This window comes from Arachis ipaensis, chromosome B10, assembly GCF_059453495.1.
Source record: "Arachis ipaensis isolate K30076 ecotype BB chromosome B10, ASM5945349v1, whole genome shotgun sequence".
NCBI lineage: Eukaryota > Viridiplantae > Streptophyta > Magnoliopsida > Fabales > Fabaceae > Arachis > Arachis ipaensis.
The window spans coordinates 106,812,388-106,825,266 of NC_142435.1; the positions used below are offsets into that span (position 1 = coordinate 106,812,388).

At 37.9% G+C, this 12,879-nt stretch overlaps 1 non-coding gene across 1 annotated transcript; it reads right to left on the reverse strand.

The window, feature by feature from the left end:
- Positions 1-11,431: 11,431 nt before the first annotated feature.
- On the reverse strand, positions 11,432-11,539 carry LOC148581217 (small nucleolar RNA R71). The gene has a single exon (XR_015899574.1). It is a non-coding gene; the product is annotated as a small nucleolar RNA R71 (small nucleolar RNA).
- Positions 11,540-12,879: the final 1,340 nt, after the last annotated feature.

Sequence of the window (12,879 nt, forward strand, 5' to 3'; positions counted from 1 at the left end):
TTATCCAGACTACTGCAGAAAGATATTGAGTTCGAGTTCAGTGAGGATTGCAAACAAGCGTTTGATAAGCTGAAGACCGCCCTGACTCAAGCTCCAATTGTGAGGGGACCAGACTGGAGCCAGCCATTTGAAATAATGTGTGATGCTTCCAACCAAGCAATAGGTGCAGCACTGGCTCAGCGTGAAGGTAAGGACCCCTTTGTAATTGATTATGCGTCTAAAACTTTAGATGCCGCTCAGTCTAATTATACTACTACTGAGAAAGAGCTTCTTGCTATTATTTTTGCTCTGGATAAATTTTGAGCCTATTTAATTGGTACAAAAGTAGTAGTGTACTCAGACCACGCAGCTCTAAAGTATTTATTGGCTAAAAAGGAGTCTAAACCAAGGCTTATACGTTGGATACTGCTACTACAAGAATTTGATTTAGAAATTAAGGATAGGAGTGGTAACCAGAATTTAGTGGCAGACCATTTGAGTCGCCTTGAGCACATTAAGCATGACTCCACTCCTATAGCTGATAATTTCCCATTTGATAACCTGCAAGCAGTATCTGAGGTAATCCCTTGGTATGCACCTGTAGCTAATTATCTAGTTAGCCGCACTTTTCCTCCAAACTTTACTAAGCATCAAAGAGACAAGCTGAAAAGCGAGTCTAAATATTATATATGGGATGACCCATATTTATGGAGATGTGGCACTGACCAGGTAATTAGACGGTGTGTGCCTCAATCAGAATTCTAGTCCATCTTAGAGGCCTGCCACTCATCTGAGAGTGGAGGACATTTTAGCCCTCAAAGAACAGCTAGAAAAATCTTAGACTGTGGATTCTGGTGGCCTACTCTTTTTAGAGACGCTACTGAATTTTGTAAATCTTGTTTTCCATGCCAAAAATTTGGTAATATATCCATGAGGGATGAGATGCCTCAACAAATTATGCTTTTCTATGAAGTTTTTGATGTTTGGGGCATTGACTTCATGGGTCCATTTCCAAATTCTAATGGTTACTTTTATATATTGTTAGTTGTGGATTACGTTTCCAAATGGGTGGAAGCAATTCCTACCCGCACTGATGATACTAACACTGTTGTTTCCTTTGTTAGAAACCACATTATTTGTCACTTTGGATCCCCACGAGCAATCGTGAGCGATCAAGGCACCCATTTTTGTAACAGGAGACTAACAGGATTAATGAAGAAGCATGGGATAATTCATAAAGTTGCAACCGCCTACCATCCTCAGACTAATGGGCAAGCCGAGGTGTCAAACAGAGAGATAAAACGTATATTGCAGAAGATAGTCAAACCTCATAGGAGAGACTGGAGCACCAGGCTACAAGATGCACTTTGGGCATACAGAACAGCATACAAGACACCCATTGGGATGAGTCCCTTTCGCTTAGTTTATGGAAAGCCTGTCATCTCCCAGTTGAAGTAGAGCACAAAGCCTTTTGGGCAGTAAAAGAGTGCAACATGGGGTTTGAAATAGCCGGAGCTGAAAGGAAGTTGCAGCTGCAAGAATTAGAAAGCCTTCGCCTGGAAGCTTATGAGAACTCGAGGCTGTACAAGGAGACGATGAAGGCTGTACATGATAAGCACATTAAGAGGAGAGAGTTCCAACCTGGGGACTTAGTCCTCCTTTACAAATCTCGATTGAGGCTCATGCCAGGCAAGTTGAGATCAAGATGGGAAGGTCCATATAGAGTAGAGAAGGCCGAGCCGTACGGAGTTTTTCACCTAAGTCATCCTTCAAGCTCTGAACTCATCAAAGTTAATGGACATCATTTAAAGCTGTACTATGGCGAGAAGTTGAAGAAAAACAAGGAGCTCGAGATCTTCCTCTTGGAAGATCCACACATAGCCGAAGACTGAGCTAGTGGAGCGTCCAACTTACGGACGTTAAAGCAAAGTGCTAGGTGGGAGACAACCCACCATGGTATGATCGTTCTTTTCTTTATTCGCAGTTTTCTTTTTCAATAAATCTTCTCCTTATTCGCACATTTAGCTTGCATCTGCATTTGCATATTTTTATTTTGAAAAAAAAATTCACGTGACGCGACCGCATCAATGACGCGTCCGCGTCGCAGGTGGCTCAGTAAGAATAAGAAAGCGAACAGAAAGTCACGCGAGAGCATGCCTGGAGGCGTGCCTCTAGCACAAATCGCCCCACGTGACCGCGTCGCTGACGCGTCCGCGTCAGGTGGGAAAATTTTCCTCCCACGCGCCCGCGTGACCTGGTAATCGACGTGAAAAGGGTGCATAGCCGAAAGTTATGCTGGAGTGGTGCTGGACTAGTGCTAGACGCACAGTCCCTACCACGCGAACGCGTGCCCCACGCGTCCGCGTCATATCCCAATATTGGCCACTCACGCAATCGCATGACCCACGCGATCGCGTCACCCATATTTTGGCAAAATAATATTTCGAACAGAGACTTGTGCGAGCGCGAGGCTGCCCTCGCGCCAGTCGCATAAAACGAGTCACGCGACCACGTGACCGACGCGACCGCGTCAATCCATCTAAGTGCATTCGCACGAACGCGTCACCCACGCGTCCGCGTCGCTTGCGCCGCACAACTTACTCTGATTTGCCAAATATCTTATCTTTCTTTTCCCCAAATCCTATTTTCTCTTTTCCCTCCTTATTTCTTCCTTCTTCCTTCTTCCTTCTTTCTCACTTTCTTCTCTCTCTCTCTCATCCCCATTATCAAGGTTTTTCTTTTCTCTTCCTTCCTTACTTTTCTATTATCCTTCTTATTTTTTATGTTTTATTCTTTTCTTTTCTTTTTACTTTCATTATCCATATTTTCTTTTTTCTTTCTTTTTTTTCCTTTCAATTGGTGTTAGAAATTTAATTGAGTCATTATTTCTTATTATATGCTTATGGATTATTACAAAATTATTTGGCAATTATATATTACTTTTTTTTAAAAGGGTTGCTTGCATGTTCAATTTATTATTTTCAATAGTTTATTCATCATGCATGTTATGTGTTTGTGAAAAAGCCCATATGGCATTATGCATTTTTCTACGTTATTCTATTCTACTATTCAATGCTTGCTTTTCATAAATTCCCTTTACTATTTTATTAATTGAATTTAATTGTCAATACAAACGTGATGGCTAGTTTGTTACGAGTGATAACATATTTAACAAATTAAATGCTTCATCTATGCTACTCATGCCTTTGCCTGCATGCCAATAAACACCTTGCATTTAATTACCTTCACATGCACTGCTATATTTCCATTGATGAACTTTTCACATGTAGTCATGACCATGTGTTAACGACATCCTTCTTTACTGTGCATTGTTATCACCTGTACCACCCTTTTCCTTGCTCTATCCCTTTAACTTCAAAGTTACTTTCTTTTTCCCTTTTCAAGATGGCCACCAAGAAAGGTAAAGAGAAAGCTACTCCTAAACCACCAGCAAGACGAGGAACAAAAAGAGCATTAGTGGCAGAACCCTCTTCAACTACAGTAAAGCCCTCAACAAAGAGAGTTAAGCAGATTATAAAGGTTGATGAAAAAGAGAAAGCCTTCCCAGCAAAGGACACTGCGCGATTTGTCAATCGCTACTGCGAGCAGATGTTCCGTATCCTGGCAGAACGGAGCTACAACAACGAATACCTTCTTATCCTCCCGCCCAATATTGCTACCTTTGTTGAGCCGCAAATTGCCCGAAGACAATGGGGTTTCCTACAGAGACAGCCAAGGCAGGTTAATCTTTCTTGGGTAGTTGAGTTCTACTTTAATTTCCACTTGCCAACCCTGCAGTCTGTCTATGTCCGTCAGAAGTAAGTCCCCATTACAGAAGAGGCCATTCAACAAGCTCTAGATCTTCCCCCTGCTCCAGAAGGATTGGACGCCTTTCAAGAAGCCGCACTCGAGTGCCAGATGTACCAATTTGATTGGGACGCCGTTCTCAGAGTTATCGCACAACCTGGCAGCAGATGGATCTACGGATACCATGGTTCCCGCCCTAAGGGAATATCGGTATCAGCACTTACCTTGGAGGCTCATGTATGGGCACAGATCATGTCCCATTACGTCTTTCCGAGCATTCACGAGTCCTCCTTCACTGCAGACATGGCCGTTCTACTATGGTGCATCCTTACAGACCAGCCTCTGAACCTACCAAGATACATTCGGAATGCCATGGGACACGTACAGATTGTGAACAACTTACCTTTTCCCGCCTTGGTCTCAGATCTCATCTCAGCAGCCGGAGTCTCCTACAGAGCTGGGGACACCAAAGCCATGCTTCCACGGGATGATCAGTACGTCCCTAACGGGAAATATATTAGACTCTCAGCAGCCACTACTAGCCAGCCTACTAAACCAGTTGAGGAAATTCCTCCTTCAGTACCACAAGCACCTACAACAAACCAAATGCTCCATCAGATACTCGAAAGGTTGGATCGGCAGGAACGCAAAGCTAAGATGAGAGAGCGCCGTAACAAGCGCCGATTCACATACCTCAAGGAGCTGATTATGGGAAAATTCAAGGACTCAGACACCCCGGACTCCACTTTCTTTACCAGCATAGGGAGCCATGATGGTCCCGACTGTGGAGATACTGCTACCAGCCCACCCTTGTTCCTGACAAATGGCACCGAGGACGATGCAAAGCCTTAAGTGTGGGGAGGTCGGTCAGTACCTGACTTCCGGAGGTAATTTCTCTTCCCTAACACCAATAAATTAGGATATTTAGTTAGTTTTGCTTTTGTAGAATAGGATAAATTGCACAGTAATAGGTTAGTTGCATGCATGTTCTACTTGATTGAAAAGACAATAAGTTTCTTCTAAGACCCTATCTTTAGAACAAAATTCCACTAATTTTAATCAAAACTCTTATGTTAAATTTGCTTGAAGTTGTATTTGGAACATGGTTTTTGAGCTAAAGAACACACAACCTGTGAGATTTGAGCCTTTATGCATGGTTACATTATTTAACCATAATTATTTTATTCTTGTGTGTTTACTTCTCCATGATTGTAATCTATATTTTGTTTCATCCTATATGCCCAATGTTTAATATATTTATATGCTTGCATATGATTGAGGCCATATATTTGTTCGAGCTCACTTATCCAAATTAAGCCTACCCTTTCAATTACCTTTGTTAGCCACTTTGAACCTTTAAATCCCATTTGTTCTGTATTTTACCATATTACTAGCCTTAAGCGGAAAAATAATTATATATTCCCAATTGAATCTGTGGTTAGCTTAAGATAGAATTGTGTGTGTTAATTAAGTATGGGAAATTGTGGGAACAAAAGATAATAAGGGAATGTGTCATGATAATATAATGGAAATTTGGGTAGCTACTCATGTGAAACTATAAGAATTAAAAATCTATGTGCATTGATAAGCTATGTTATTTTTATGTTTATGTTAAAAAAAAATCTAAAAATATTCAATAAATAAATAAGGGGACAAAATTATCCCAATGCTAAGTTTAAATTCAGGGATCAATGCACATATGATAAAATTAAAATAAAAGTTGATGCATGAGTATGAAATGTGAAAGAGAAATTTTGGGTGGCTAGATGTGAAATTTAAGTTATATAGAATATATATATATATATATATATATATATATATATATATATATATATATATATATATATATATATATATATATATATATGTTGGGTTGAAGCTTGGGTTAATTAAAGATTCAATTTGTAAGCTTACTTAGCTATATATGTATCATTACCCTTACCTTGATCCCATTACAACCTTGAAAAGACCTCATGATGTTTTCATTGGTATATTAATATTGTTGATTGGTTAGGTGAAGAACAAAAATTAGAAAGCATGATTAGAGAAGGATAGAGTGATTGCCCTATACACTAGAGAGATTAGAGCATATATACATCATCAGTGAGAGTTCAATGCTTAAATTCTATGTTCCCTACTTTCATGAGCTACCTTCTTGCATTTTTATCTGTTCTTACTGTATAAGAATTGAATTAGTGGAGTTTGATTTGTGATTGTCTTGAAGAGCCTATTTACTTTTGATCAAGTAGACAAGAATCATATAGTTGCATTCATAATATAGGTTGCATTGCATTGCATGAGTTTTACATGTTCCTACTCATTTATTTTATCCCCTTCAAATAAGCATGAGGACATGCTAATGTTTAAGTGTGGGGAGGTTGATAAACCACTATTTTATGGTTTATATTGTGTTTAATTGTATGGTTTTATCAATTCTTTACCCACTTATTCATATGATTAGCATGCATTTATAATTCTTTCCCAAAATTATTCCATGATTCAAAATTTGCTTCCTAGGGATTTTTTAATTATGTATTTTAATTCTCCTTTATTCCATTCGATGTCGTGATCTGTGTGTTAAGTGTTTCAAGCTTTATAGGGCACGAATGACTTGGAGATTGGAAAGGAAGCTTGCAAAAGTAGAAGGAACACAAGAAATGGAGGAGATGACCAGCGAGAAGTGACGCGGACGCATGGCTCACGCGACCGCGCGGATCGGAATTGCACAAGTGATGCGGAGGCGTGGACAAAGCACGCGCGTGGCAAGGCAAAACGCCGGATGACGCGTCCGCATGAATGACGCGATTGCGTGACACGCGCGATCTACAGAATTCGCTGAGGGCGATTTTGGGCCCTGTTTTGACCCAGTTTTCGGCCCAGAAAAGCAAACTAGAGCTAGGGAACATGCAGAAAGGAAAAAGAACATTCATTACAGACAATTCTCAGTTTTAGATCTAATTTTTACTCCTCCTCTAGGTTTTCTCTCTACACATTCATAGTTCTTAGGATTTTATTTTTATTACTTTTCGCATTGGGATATTGAGAAGAGTTATTACCTCAGCAAGACTTCGTCATTCTCGTTTGTTTTCTTTACCTGTCTCTTACTCTTCCATGTCCTCTGTTTACTCAGAATTATTATTGGATTATTTTTAGAATTTATTAATACAAGAACTATTTTTATTCTAATTGATCCCTTTGATTATTATTTATCATGTCTTTCTATATTTCCCTTTTCTATGTTATGAATTCTACATTTACAATGAGCAAGCAGTTCCATAACTTGGATGGGAGTTGATTGAAAGGAAGACCTTGAGTTGGAATGCTTAAAAGAAAAATTGTAATTGGATTTATTGTTGGATTGCCCTCTAGTCACTGACACCAATCCTTTTCAATTGAGCGGATTGGAATTTGTGAATAGAAATAGCTTTCCAACTTGCTTGACTTTCCCTTACCTAGTAAGGGATAACTAAACAGAACAACCCTCAATTATCAATTAATCTTGAGAGTACTCCAACAAGAATAGGGCTTCCAACTAATCTACTCCCAGTCAAGATTTTTATTTAAAATTACATAAATTCTCCAATTTAATTTCTTGTTATTCAACTCAAACCATTTTTGAAAACATTTGATTAATAAAATAGCACATCTCTCTGCAACTCGTTGGGAAACGACCTGGGATTCATACTCCCAGTATTTTAATTTAAATTTTGTGACAACCTTTCTAAATTGATAAGTGGATTTCTGGTTGGTTAAGAACTGTACTTACAACGTATCTTTTATAATAATTTCTTAACTCGCCAATTTCCACCACGTCAAAGTTTCAGTCCAAAAGATTAGACATGGCTTAATAGCCAGCCAAGCTTCAACATATCTTCATGGAGCTTGATGAGCGGATAATTTATACGCTTTTTGGCATTGTTCTTACATAGTTTTCAGTATGATTTAGTTAGTTTTTAATATATTTTTATTATTTTTTAAATAAAAATCACATTTCTGGACTTTACTATGAGTTTGTGTGTTTTTCTGTGATTTCAGGTAATTTTTGGTTGAAATTGAGGGACTTGAGCAAAAATCAGATTCAGAGGTTGAAGAAGGACTGCAGATGCTGTTGGATTCTGACCTCCCTGCACTCAAAGTGGATTTTCTGGAGCTACAGAAGTCCAAATGGCGCGCTCTCAATTGCGTTGGAAATTAGACATCCAGGACTTTCCAGAAATATATAATAGTCTATGCTTTACCCGAGTTTAGATGATGCAAACTGGCGTTCAACGCCAGCTCTCTGCCCTATTCTGGAGTTAAACGCCAGAAACAGATTGCAAAGCAGAGTTAAATGCCAGAAACAGGTTACAAACTGGCGTTTAACTCCAAGGAAGACCTCTACACATGAAAGCTTCAATACTCAGCCCATGCACACACCAAGTGGGCACGGAAGTGGATTTCTGCATCATTTACTCATTTCTGTAAACCCTAGTAACTAGTTTAGTATAAATAGTACTTTTTACTATTGTCTTTACATCTTTTGGACGTTTAGTCCCTAGACCTTTGGGGCTGGCCATTCGGCCATACCTGGACCTTCTTCTTATGTATTTTCAACGGTAGAGTTTCTACACACCATAGATTAAGGTGTGGAGCTCTGCTGTTCCTCATGAATTAATGCAAAGTACTATTGTTTTTCTATTCAACTCAAGCCTATTTCTTATCTAAGATATACACTTGCTCTTTAACCTGAGGAGGGTGATGATCCGTGACACTCATCATCATTCTCACCCATGAACGCGTGCCTGACAACCACCTCTGTTCTACTTGCAATCGCTTAAGTGCATATCTCTTAGCCTTCTGGTTCATGACGCATGGTTGCCTCGCCTGACAACCAAGCCTTCCATTCCATGAGATCAGAGTCTTCGTGGTATAGGCTAGAATTATTGACGGCCATTCTTGAGATCCGGAAAGTCTAAACCTTGTCTGTGGTATTCCGAGTAGGATCCGGGAAGGGATGGCTGTGACGAGCTTCAAACTCGCGAGTGCTGGGCGTAGTGACAGACGCAAAAGGATGACTGAATCCTATTCCAGTATGATCGAGAACCGACAGATGAATAGCCGTGCAGTGATAGCGCATTTTGGACCATTTTCACTGAGAGGACGGGATGTAGCCATTGACAACGGTGATGCCCTGCATAAGCTTGCCATGGAAGGGAGTAGGAATGATTGGATGAAGACAGCAGGAAAGCAGAGGTTCAGGAGAAACAAAAGCATCTCTATACGCTTATCTGAAATTCTCACCAATGACTTACATAAGTACCTCTATCTTTATTTTACGTTTTATTTATCTTTTAATTATTAAAACTCCATAACCATTTGAATCTGCCTGACTGAGATTTACAAGATGACCATAGCTTGCTTCAAGCCGACAATCTCCGTGGGATCGACCCTTACTCACGTAAGGTTTATTACTTGGACGACCCAGTGCACTTGCTGGTTAGTTGTGCGAAGTTGTGACAAAGTGTGATTTACGTTTGAGAGCACCAAGTCTTTGGCGCCATTGTTGATGATCACAATTTTGTGCACCAAGTTTTTGGCGCCGTTGCCGGGGATTGTTTGAGTTTGGACAACTGACGGTTCATCTTGTTGCTCAGATTAAGTAATTTTATTTTAATTTTAAGTTTTTTATTTCTTATTTTCGAAAAGTACAAAAAATTTTTTCTTCTTTTTCGTTTTTCCCAAAATAATTTTCGAAAAAAAAATTAATAAAATTATAAAAACCAAAAATATTTTGTGTTTCTTGTTTGAGTCTTGTGTCAAATTTTAAGTTTGGTGACAATTTCATTTTTTTAATTTTTCTTAAAATTTTTGAAAACTCATGCATTTGTTCTTCATGATCTTCAAGTTGTTCTTGATGAATTTCTTTGTTTGATCTTTAAATTTTTCTTGTTTGGTGTCTTTTCTTGTTTTTCATATGCATTTTCAATTTATTAGTGTTTAAGGTTTGAAAATTTCTAAGTTTGGTGTCTTGCATGTTTTTCTTTTCTTAAAAATTTTCAAAAATAAGTTCTTGGTGTTCATCTTGACATTCATAGTGTTCTTGCATGCATCATTTGTTTTGATCCAAAATTTTCATGCATTAAGTCTTTTTGATGTTTTTCTCTTTCTTCATTAAAAATTCAAAAATAAAAAAAATATCTTTCCCTTATTTTCTCATAAATTTTCGAAAATTTGAGTTGACTTTTTCAAAACTTTTTAAAATTCAGTTGTTTCTTATGAGTCAAATAAAATTTTCAATTTAAAAATTCTATTTTTTTCAAATCTTCTTCAAAAATCAAATCTTTTTCACTTTTTCTTTCATAATTTCGAAATTTTCAAAATTTATTTTCAAAATCTTTTTCTTATTTCTATTTCATATTTTCAAAATTAATGATTAATGTGATTGATTCAAAAATTTTAAGTTGTTACTTGCCTAGTAAGAAATGTTCAATCTTTAAATTTTAAAATCATATCTTTTTGTTTCTTATTAGTCAAGTAATCAACTTTAATTTTCCAAATCAAATCTTTTTAAATTTCTTTTTCAAATCTTTTTCAAAATAAATGTCAATCACATCTTTTTCAAAATCAATTTTAAAATCTTTTCTAACCTCTTATCTTTTCAAACTTTGATTTTCAATTTTTTTATTAACTACTTAACTTTTTGTTTGATTTTAAAAGTTTACTATTTCAATCATATCTTTCTCAAAACTATCTAACTAATTCTCTATTTAAATTTTCGAAAATCACCTTCCTCTTTTTTAAAATTCCTTTTTAATTAAATATTTGTTTTAAATTTTAATTTGATTTAATTTTATTTTCCTTTCTTAATTTTCGAATTTTAACTTTAATTTTAAATTAAAACAAAAATATTTTCCTTTTCTTTTCAATTATCTTCGAAAATTCTTCTCTCTCATCTCCTTCTAATTATTTATTTATTTACTAACACTTCTCTTCATCTAAAAATTCGAACCCTCTCTTCCTCTTGGTGTTCGAATTTCTCTTCTTCTATTCTTTTCTTCTTCTACTCATATAAAGGAATTTCTATACTGTGACATAGAGGATTCCATATTTTCTTTTCTGTTTTCTTCTTTTTCATATGAGCAGGAACAAGGATAAGAACATTCTTGTTGAAGCTGATCCTGAACCTGAAAGAACTCTGAAGAGGAAGCTAAGGGAAGCTAAAGCACAACTCTCTGGAGAAAATCTGACAGAAATTTTCGAAAAAGAATGAGACATGGCCGAAAATAATAACAATGCGAGGAAGATGCTTGGTGACTTTACTGCACCAAATTCCAATTTACATGGAAGAAGCATCTCAATCCCTGCCATTGGAGCAAACAATTTTGAGCTAAAGCCTTAATTAGTTTCTCTGATGCAACAGAACTGCAAGTTTCATGGACTTCCATCAGAAGATCCTTTTCAGTTCTTAACTGAGTTCTTGCAGATTTGTGATACTGTTAAGACCAATGGGGTTGACTCCGAGGTCTACAGCCTTATGCTTTTCCCATTTGCTGTAAGAGACAGAGCTATAATATGGTTGGACTCTTAACCTAAAGATAGCCTGAACTCTTGGGATAAGCTGGTCACGACTTTCTTAGCCAAGTTCTTTCCTCCTCAAAAGCTTAGCAAGCTTAGAGTGGACGTTCAAATCTTCAAACAGAAAGAAGGTGAATCCCTCTATGAAGCTTGGGAGAGATACAAAGAACTGACCAAGAAGTGTCCTTCTGACATGCTTTCAGAATGGACCATCCTGGATATATTCTATGATGGTCTGTCTAAATTATCAAAGATATCATTGGACCATTCTGCAGGTGGATCCATTCACCTAAAGAAAATGTCTGCAGAAGCTTAGGAACTCATTGACATGGTTGTAAATAACCAGTTCATGTACACTTTTGAAGGGAATCCTGTGAGTAATGGGACGCCTCAGAGGAAAGGAGTTCTTGAAATTGATACTCTGAATGCCATATTGGCTCAGAATAAAATATTGACTCAGCAAGTCAATATGATTTCTCAGAGTCTGAATGGATTGCAAGCTGCATCCAACAGTACTCAAGAGGCATCTTCTGAAGAAGAAGCTTAAGATCCTGAGAACCCTGCAATAGCAGAGGTGAATTACATGGGAGAACCCTATGGGAATACCTATAGTCTCTCATGGAAAAATCATCCAAATTTCTCATAGAGGGATCAACAAAAGCCTCAACAAGGCTTTAATAATGGTGGAAGAAATAGGTTTAGCAATAGCAAGCCTTTTCCATCATCCACTCAGCAACAGACAGAGAATTCTGAGCAGAATCCATCTAGCTTAGCAAATATAGTCTCTGATCTATCTAAGTCCACTTTAAGTTTCATGAATGAAACAAGGTCCTCCATTAGAAATTTGGAGGCACAAGTGGGCCAGCTAAGTAAAAGGGTCACTGAAACTCCTCCTAGTACTCTCCCAAGTAATACAGAAGAAAATCCAAAGAGAGAGTGCAAGGCCATTGATTTGACCATCATGGCCGAACCTACAAGGGAGGAGGAGGACGTGAATCCTAGTGAGGCAGACCTCCTGGGACGTTCAGTGACCAATAAGGAGTTTTCCTTTGAGGAACCAAAGGAATCTGAGGCTCATCTAGAGACCATAGAGATTCCATTGAACCTCCTTCTGCCCTTCATGAGCTCTGATGAGTATTCATCCTTTGAAGAGGATGAAGATATTACTGAAGAGCAAGTTGCTAAGTACCTTGGTGCAATCATGAAGCTGAATGTCAAATTATTTGGTAATGAGACTTGGGAAGATGAACCTCCCTTGCTCACCAATGAACTAAATGCATTGGATAGGCAAAAATTACCTCAAAAGAAACAGGATCCTGGTAAATTCCTAATTTCCTGTAACATAGGTACCATGACCTTTGAGAGGCTCTGTGTGACCTAGGGTCAGGAATAAACTTAATGCCACTCTCTGTAATGGAGAAACTTGGGATCTTTGAGGTGCAAGCTACCAGAATCTCTTTAGAGATGGCAGACAACTCAAGAAAACAGGCTTATGGACAAGTAGATGATGTGTTAGTAAAGGTTGAAGGCCTTTACATC